The 9,079-nt window shown below is 44.2% G+C and overlaps 1 pseudogene; it reads left to right on the plus strand.

Annotated features, from left to right (window-relative positions):
• Window positions 1–263: 263 nt before the first annotated feature.
• On the plus strand, window positions 264–1,023 carry LOC145533273 (small ribosomal subunit protein eS4-like; annotated as a pseudogene).
• Window positions 1,024–9,079: the final 8,056 nt, after the last annotated feature.

Raw genomic sequence — 9,079 nt, forward strand, 5'->3', positions numbered from 1 at the left:
CTTCCTCAAGAGAGAAAACAAACAAAACCCCAAAACAATTAGGAAACAGAAGGACAACTCAGACCAGTCCCAAAGACTTAAGAGCCATGATCTGAGTCTGAAGCCCCACAGTCTCCCCCTCCTGAATTCTGCTTCCTCTCCTCCCATAAGTAACACATGCTCTCTCTGTCTCTTTCTCTCTCACATCCATTAAAATGTTTAGCTCCCTCTCTTTGTGCCTAGCACAGCCTCAGGGTCCCAAGAAGCACTTGAATTGTGTAGCAGCTCCAAAGTATTGGATGTTGGATAAATTGACTGCTGTGTTTGCCCCTCATCCATCTACCAGTCCCCACAAGCTGAGGGAATGCCTCCCTCTAATTATTTTCCTAAGGAACAGACTGAAGTTCTAAGGAACAGACTTAAGAAGATGAAGTAAAGAAGATTCGCATGCAACATTTCATTAAGATGGATGACAAAGTCCGCACTGATATAATCTACCCTGCTGGTTTTATGGATGTCATCAGCATTAATAAGACTCGAGAGAATTTTTGTTTGATCTATGACACCAAGGTTTGCTTTGTTGTTCATCAAATTACACTTGGGAAGGCCAAGTACAAGTTGTGCAAAATGAGAAAGATCTTTGTGAGGACAAAAGGAATCCCTCACCTGGTGACCCATGATGCTCGCACATCTGCTACCCCAATCCCCTCATCAAGGTGCATTGACACCTTATAAATTGACTTGGAGACTAGCAAGATTACTGATTTCACCAAATTTGACACTGGTAACCTGTGCATGGTGACTGGAGGTGCTAACCTGGGAAGAATTGGTGTGATCATCAACCTGGAGAGACATCCAGGTTCTTTTGATGTAGTTCATGTGAAAGATACCAACGGCAACAGCTTTGACACTTGGCTCTCGAACATTTTCGTTATAGGCAAAGGCAATAAACCATGGATCTCTCTTCCCCGTGGGAAGGGTATTAACCTTACCATTGCCGAGGAGAGAGACAAGAGACTGGCAGTCAAACAGAGCAGTGGCTAAATTGATCTCTATGTGACATGGTTGGAAAAGTCTTTGTACTTAAATATGATAGTACATTAAAAAAAAAAAACTGTTTATCTCCTGCAAAGCTCTGAAGGAGTGTTGAACGGTGCTGCAGATGAGGATTTAGAATAGGTAGAGTTTATTATATAGGTATTGTTAGAATTTCCAATACCTGATTACATCAGAAGACTTAGACAAGAATCATTTTCTAGTAGGAAAGCTAAGAGATGCATCTGAGAGGAAACAGAGGTAAGCAGGCAATTCCTACATAAACGGAAAATATGGAACAACAAGGGCAGGGCTAAAGTAGACTTAAAAATCAAGTAGGTACATAAGTAAGTAGGTTTGCTTCCTCCCTCTTTCCTCCCTTCCTTGATCTTCTTCATCTCTTGGGAGTAGAAGAGAAAGAAGGAGAAAAACCCTTCAAGGCCTGCCATGTGCCAGCCCCTGTGTTGGGCTCTGGACAGTTTCCACCCTTGGCCACTCATGTAACATATTCACAGGTTTTACCATATCTACACACCAGCTATGCCATCATCTACTTAGTATTTTTCTTTAAATCAACTCTCTTTTTTTCCTTTAACTTGTATAGCAATTTTAGCCTCCTACCAATCAATGTCATCTATAGAAGGGCTTGGTAGGTTGGGCTTGGTAGGTTAGTTATTTTTCTAGTGCATATTTAAATCAACATATAGCTACTAGAATGAAAAAACATTTGTCCCCACGTCATAGTTACTCATGCCATACTTCAGGATACATGTAGATTAGCTTGTTCAGTCTTGGGTATCACTCTCTGATGTAGGGATGATGGTCCTCCTTCTACACATGAGGAAGCCAGGGTTCAGAGGGGTTGTAACTTGCTCAAGGTCACGAAAATAAGGAAGAAAGGAGATAGACAAAAATGAGATCTTTCTGCAGAGTTCAGTGCATTAATCCACCCAGCTTGCTCAGTTCCTAGGAAAAGCCAAGCCCCACAGCCCATTCTTGCCTCCCTGGAGAACTGGTTCCCTTCACCATGATCAAGCCCTGCATCTGGCACAGACCTGGTGCCTAATTTGTCTGTCGAGTGGTGGCTCTGCTCCAAGGGCAGGTCCTGAAACAACTGTCCTGATGCCAAGGCTCTAGAAGCCATCTTGAACCCTGCCCTTTTTTGCTGCCATCACTCAGACCACTGCTTTTGTTTCAGCTTCTTGCCTGGGCAAACAGGTCAAGGCTTTGCCCTCAAGCTGGGACTTGAGCAGGGTTTGGTATTTTAGATAATGGATTTATGACAATAAGCATTTCTTCTGGAACAGTATAACAGCATTCTTCATCTTTGCTTTCTACCAACAGCATCTGGTTGCCTAGTACAGAGAGAACACACTTGCTTGGCAAAGAAGGGCAGGATCTTCTGCCACCTCTCCCTTGGCCCCTTCACCTTGGTCCTGCTGAGGTGTGGTCCTTCCATGAAACTGAGAGAACATGGTCAGGGTCATGTGTGGACTTAGACTCAGCGTACCTCCTGCTACATTCTCTGCCCTGCCAATAGCTGGCTCTAGGTTTGGGGGATGTGGGGGTGCGAGACGAGAGAAGAGGGTCAGGAGTAATGGGGCAAAGGAACTGATATTTATTATGGGCCTCCTATGTGTCACACACTGTACTAGGTGTTCCATCCCTGTTATTTCATTGAATTCTCTCAACAACCTACAACCTTAACAAGTAGGTGTTATCATACTCATCTTACAGATGAGGACATCCAAGTCTAGACAGTTAAGTAACTTGTTTAAGGCCGCACAGCTACCATAAAGCAGGGCCAGAATTCAAACCCAGCTCTGTCTGCCTCCAAAGTCCCTGATCTTGTCCCTACATCAGGCTACCGCGTCTCTGGGTAGGGTATATTACATGGGGACTTGGAAATCGTCTAGTTTGGGATCCCCCAGGCTGTGTGCATCTAAACACCAGTTCTTCAGGGAGGAAGAGGAGGCCAGGAGATTTTGGAGAAAGTTGGTTTAAATAAAATTAAATTGACGTCTATTCTCTGGGACTTCTCAGAGCCTTTAATATCCTACTGTATACATGAGTCTCTGAGAGGGAGCTGTAGTATGCCACATCACCTAAATTACTGAGATTTTTTTTTTTTTTTTTGCCTGAAAAATACCAAGAAACCCATGTTTTTAGAGCATTTTGGAAGCTGAAAAATACAAACAGATCTTTTTGGAAAATATTCATCTAATCAGACTTCTTTAAGTATTAAACAGGAAGCAGGAGACCTGCCCAAGTAATACAACAAGCAGAAGCAGGGTAATTCCAAGCACCCCCACGACCTCACTCCTGTCCTGCCTTTCTGTCTCCGTGGAGAGGCTCTGCCCATTTCATTAGTTGTTAGGAATAAGGTAAATAACCAGCACATGCCAGGTTGTGGGGTTAACATGGCACCGTGGAGAGGTAGCCACATGGCCATGCAGTGATGGCACTGGCGATGCTGTGGCAGCATGTGGACCTCCCTTGAACCTGGCTCAAAGGCCTGGAGAAGGCTTCCTGGGAGACTGAACAGATCAAAGGACTGGATCCTGTGAGGTGCCAGCTCAGCCCATGGGAAGCTGGAGCCTCTGCCCCTGGCCCACACAACAGAAACAGCCTTAGGACCTCCAGTCACATCCACAAAGCCCTTCCTTCTCTCATGACAGTGAAAGAAGCAATTGGCAGAGGCAGAAATTCCTTAGGAATTCACCGACAGTGGTTGAAATCCCTCTGCAATGTAAGTAAACATTTCTGGCCTGACTACAGAATGATCATGGAAAGTCAGAGCTGGATAATAGAGCTCGGTGACTAATCTGGGCCAGGCTACGTGGGGACATGAGGCCTGGAGGCTGAGGTGTCCCATCGCTGGGATCCTGTGCCGGCCCCGCCCACAGTACATGTACAGTGAGACTTAGGCTATCGAGGTGGAAAATCAGAATGCGGTGGTTATGAGGCTGCCTTCCACCTGTGGGGACTGGGTGAAGAAAGGGGGAACTGTACCAAGTGCCTCCTGCCATGGAGCCTTCCCAGTTCAGTTCAGTCACTCAGTCTTGTCCAACTCTTTGCAACCCTATGGACTGCAGCACACCAGGCTTCCCTGTCCATCACCAACTCCCAGAATTTGCTCAAACTCATGTCCATTGAGTCGGTGATGCCATCCAACCACTTCGACCTCTGTCGTCCCCTTCTCCTCCTGCCTTCAATCTTTCCCTGCATCAGGGTCTTTTCCAATGAGTTGACTCTTCGCATCAGGTGGCCAAAGTATTGGAGCTTCAGCTTCAGCATCAGTCCTTCCAATGAATATTCAGGGTTGATTTCCTTTAGGATTGACTGGTTTGATCTCCTTGCAGTCCAAGAGACTCAAGAATCTTCTCCAACACCACAATTCAAAGGCATAAATTCTTCGGCACTCAGCTTTCTTTATGGTCCAACTCTCACATCCATACATGACTACTGGAAAAACCATAGCTTTGACTAGATGGGCCTTTGTCGACAAAGTAATATCTCTGCTTTTTAATATGCTGTCTAGGTTGGTCATAACCTTCCTTCCAAGGAGTAAGCGTCTTTTAATTTCATGGCTGCATATTTCATGGCTGGCATATTAAGCGCAGCACTTTAATGCATTATCTTTTAGGATTTTAAATAGCTCAGCTGAATTCCATCACCTCCACTAGCTTGTTTGTAATGATGCTTCTTAAGGCCCACTTGACTTCACACTCCAGGATGTCTGGCTCTAGATGAGTGATGACACCATCGTGGTTATATGGGTCATTAAGATCTTTTTTTTGTATAGTTCTGTGTATTCTTGCCAGCTTTTCTTAATATCTTCTGCTTCTATTAGGTCCATACCATTTCTGTCCTTTATTGTGCCTATCTTTGCATGAAATATTCCCTTGGTATCTCTAACTTTCTTCAATTTAAGTCTGAATTTTGCAATAAGGAGTTCATGATCTGAGCTACAGTCAGCTCCTGGTCTTGTTTTTGCTGACTGTATAGAGCTTCTCCATATTCGGCTGCAAAGAATGTAATCAATCTGGTTTTGGTATTGGCCATCTGGTGACGTCCATATGTAGAGTCATCTCTTTTCTTGTTTCAGGAGGGTGTTTGCTATGATCAGTGCATTCTCTTGGCAAAACTCTGTTAGCCTGTACCCTGCTTCATTTTGTACTCCAAGGCCAAACTAACCTATTACTCCAGGTATTGCTTGACTTCCTACTTTTGCATTCCAGTCCCCTATGATGAAAAGGACATCTTTTTTTTTTGGTGTTAGTTCTAGAAGGTCTTGTAGGTCATCACAGAACTGTTTAACTGCAGCTTCTTTGGTATTAGTGGTTGGGGCATAGACTTGTATTACTGTGACATTGAATGGTTTGCCTTGGAAACGAACAGAGATCATTCTGTCATTTTTTGAGATTGTACCCAAGTACTGCATTTCGGAATCTTTTGTTGACTATGAGGGCTACCCCATTTCTTCTAAGGGATTCTTGCCCACAGTAGTAGATATAATGGTCATCTGAATTAAATTCACCCATTTGGTCCATTTTAGTTCACTGATTCATAAAGTGTCGATGTTCATTCTTGGCATCTCCTGTTTGCCTTTGATGTGAAACTCCCTTCCATGGATCATTCACCAACAAACATCACAAACCCAATCTCCTCCTTCTTATATATAAAGAAACAGGCCCAGAGAAAGGGAAGTGACTCCCGCACCCCAACAAGGGCAGGCTGTGCAGGCAGAAGCTGAGAAGGGCTCAGTACCCACCCCTGGAGTCCAGATCAGATCTAATTTACACTTACAATTTACCTTGATTCATGGACCTAACATTCGAGGTTCCTATGCAATATTGTTCTTTATAGCATCAGACTTTGCTTCCATCACCAGTCACATCCACAACTGGGTATTGTTTTCACTTTGGCTCAGCCTCTTCATTCTTTCTGGAACTATTTCTCTGCTCTTTTCCAGTAGCATAATGGGTACCTACCAATCTGGGGAGTTCATCTTTTAGTGTCATATCTTTTTGCCTTTTCATACTTTCATGGGGTTCTCAAGGCAAAAATTCTGAAGTTCAGGTTTGCCGTTCCCTTCTCCAGTGGACGTTTTGTCAGAACTCCCCACCATTACCCATCCATCTTGGGTGGCGCTTTGCAGTAGGTCCTAGGAGAACAAGACTAACTGCTCTGGACTCCAGGGGTGGGTACTGAGCCCTTCTCAGCCTCTGCCTGCACAGCCTGCCCTTGTTGGGATGCGGGAGTCACTTCCCTTTCTCTGGGCCTGTTTCCTTATATATAAGAAGGAGGAGGTTGGGTTTGTGATGTTTATTGGTGAATGATCCATGGAAGGGAGTTTCACATCAAAGGCAAAGCATAGCTGATGCCCTTTTGCCTCTCACTGCCCTGTTCTACAGCCTTATCCATTTAATCCCTGGCCATTTACTGGGCATGTTTTCTGTCTTGAGATTATAGAACCTGTGTTCAGGAGACTCAAGGCCCAGTCTGGACAGGCCACGCTGTTGGCAGAGAATAAATTAAATTTCAACTAACCTGCCTGGGTGAGACTGGGCCTGATGGGGCTGCTGCCCAAGCTGCAGGAAGGAGAGTCAGCCTGCCCTGAAGGACCCTCTGTAGAACACGGCCCCTCATCCTCTATTGGGCCCACAGCCACAAGCAGGGGCGAGCACCAGGCACAGATGGCTAGAGCATTGAGGCATTGACACAGTGCTGCCTGTTGCTGTGACAACCCAGAACAGTCCCAGGCCATGGACCCGGCCATTTCTAAAGCTCCAAAGCTCCCTGAGCTCAGAGACCATCCTTCCATCCTGCACTCCCTCCCCTCTCAATGGGCATTTTTCTGAGGTCGGAGGAAGGCGACAAGGAACCAATCTAGAGAAAGTGCCCTCTGCAGTTCAGACTATCTTTGGAATGCAGCTTCAGTTCTGAAATTTGGACAGGGGGACAGCCATGATGACAATGAGTCTGGAAACCCAATTCTTCTTGGAACGTTTTCATGAAGTCCCCTCTGACTGAGATACTTGTGTAGAGCTGTGTGGCTGCCTGAGACAGAAGCGTCACAATTAAGGTCTTCAGCAGCTGACAGGCTGTCACATTGAAGAAGGATTGTCTTTGTTTGGAATGAGCTCCAACGTAGAAGTACCAGGGTGGCAGGTTGGGCTCAACATAAGGGCAACACTTTTCAGAACTCAGATCAAGAGAAATAATACTTCAAAGGATGGTGGATTTGTCCACCACTGTGGAACAAGGGGAGGCTCAAGGACCGTGACAGAAACATTTTGGAAACAGCTGGCAGAAAAACCAGGGTCAAGCAGGTTACACTAGATGGTCAATTTCAGGAAGGGCCCTTTCAGTTTGGAGACTTGATTTCTAGAAAATCCCTAATAGAAGATGCTTGCCCTTTTGGGTGTCCAGTAGTGCCTGAAACCTTCCTGAAAGAAATCACTATCCAAAATCTCTGGATTTATAAAAAAATTACACCTTTTCTCTCATCATTGGCCATCATTTCTCCTTTGAGGCCTCCTTATAAACACTGGGAGTTCTAAACTTCTTTTAACATTTCTTGCTTTACCCTTGATATTCCTGGAGAATAAATAAGCAGTATCTTCCTTGTTAAGGTATCTGTCCTATAAACTGGGATTTCAGTACCAGATACTGCTGGCGGGGGGGGGGGGCGGGGTTATGTGTGTGTGTGTGTGTGTGTGTGTGTGTGTATTTCCCCCACTTTCTTTGCCAAGTTGGCATTATTTTACACCCGTGATTGATGGCTCTTGGATTAATTCCTCTGCTCTGGATTCTTGATGAGATGATTAGAAATTTGGCTACTGTTCACTGCCATCTTCACCCTGCCTTGGGCTATTTAGGAAGCAGAATGCCAATTTGATCTTTTTACTGCTCTTCCAGAGAGAGTGAATAATGATTTAATTTATAGAAATGATCAGGAATGACAGGAGAGACCTGAGATAACCCCAGATCCTCACATCATGGAAAGTCTGACTGTTTCCCCCAGTGATATTCCATGGTGCAGGTTCAGAAACCACGTCTTAAGGGAGAACTCATATAGGAACATGATCAGACTTGAACTCAGAAAATAAGGGATTCAGTCTTGTGTCTCCCCACTTTTCGGACCTCAATTTTCTCATCCATAACATGGAGATTCATTTATTCATTATTCATTAACTCAACTCAACAGAGTTGAGTTAATTGTTGCAAGAAGTAATAACTTTCTCTACTTGTGAAGTTGCTACACATATGAACTGGTTGAAATATGTCTGAAAAAGTTTTATAAATTATAAAGTGCTTTGGGAAGAGAATGGGTTATTATACACAAGATGGGATCCAGGGTTTTTTTTCCTTTCTAATAAAGCCCATTATATCCAGTTCTAGGGAACTGTTTCTTAGCAATGATCTTCTGTGGCTGAAACCACTGGAAAAATCATCCTTTCTTCCATCCTGTCCAAAGTGAAAAGTCAACACATATATGAGAGAACAGAGGCCGACCTACTTCTATACTTGACTTCTCTTTCAGCAATTAGCTGAAAGTCTAATTTCTGGGATCTCTCTAGGCATATAGTCTTCTAAGAAGCTCTTCACATGCCCCAAGTTGTATAAGGCATCAAGTCCGCTTTTCTGTTCTGGGGAAGCTTAGGAAGGCAACAAGAAGTAGTGATGATAAAAACACAACAAATTGCATCACTCTTAGAGACATCTTTGTCATACACTGTGGTCCTCTGTCTCCTTATCTTACCATGAAGAGCTGTTGTGATGCTCCAGTGAGACAGTGTTGTGAAAGATCTTTACAAAGTTAAAGAGCAGGTACTATTTTTCAGGTATTGTTTTTCTATGCTTACCACCTGAACTTGAGTTAGCCCTTGTGATGCCTGCCTGTCTCCATGCCTCTCGATTACCAATACTGGCTTGGGCTGCAACCACAAGTGATATTTGATAATCTGATCAGTATCTACTAAATAAGTTTCCAACACTTCTATTTTCTAAGTCATTCTCTCTCTTTCTGAATAACTATGAGGATCATTCTCCCAACATG

Source organism: Giraffa tippelskirchi, chromosome 13 (genome assembly GCF_054371585.1).
Source record: "Giraffa tippelskirchi isolate mGirTip1 chromosome 13, T2T-mGirTip1v1.2.pri, whole genome shotgun sequence".
Taxonomy (NCBI): Eukaryota; Metazoa; Chordata; class Mammalia; order Artiodactyla; family Giraffidae; genus Giraffa; species Giraffa tippelskirchi.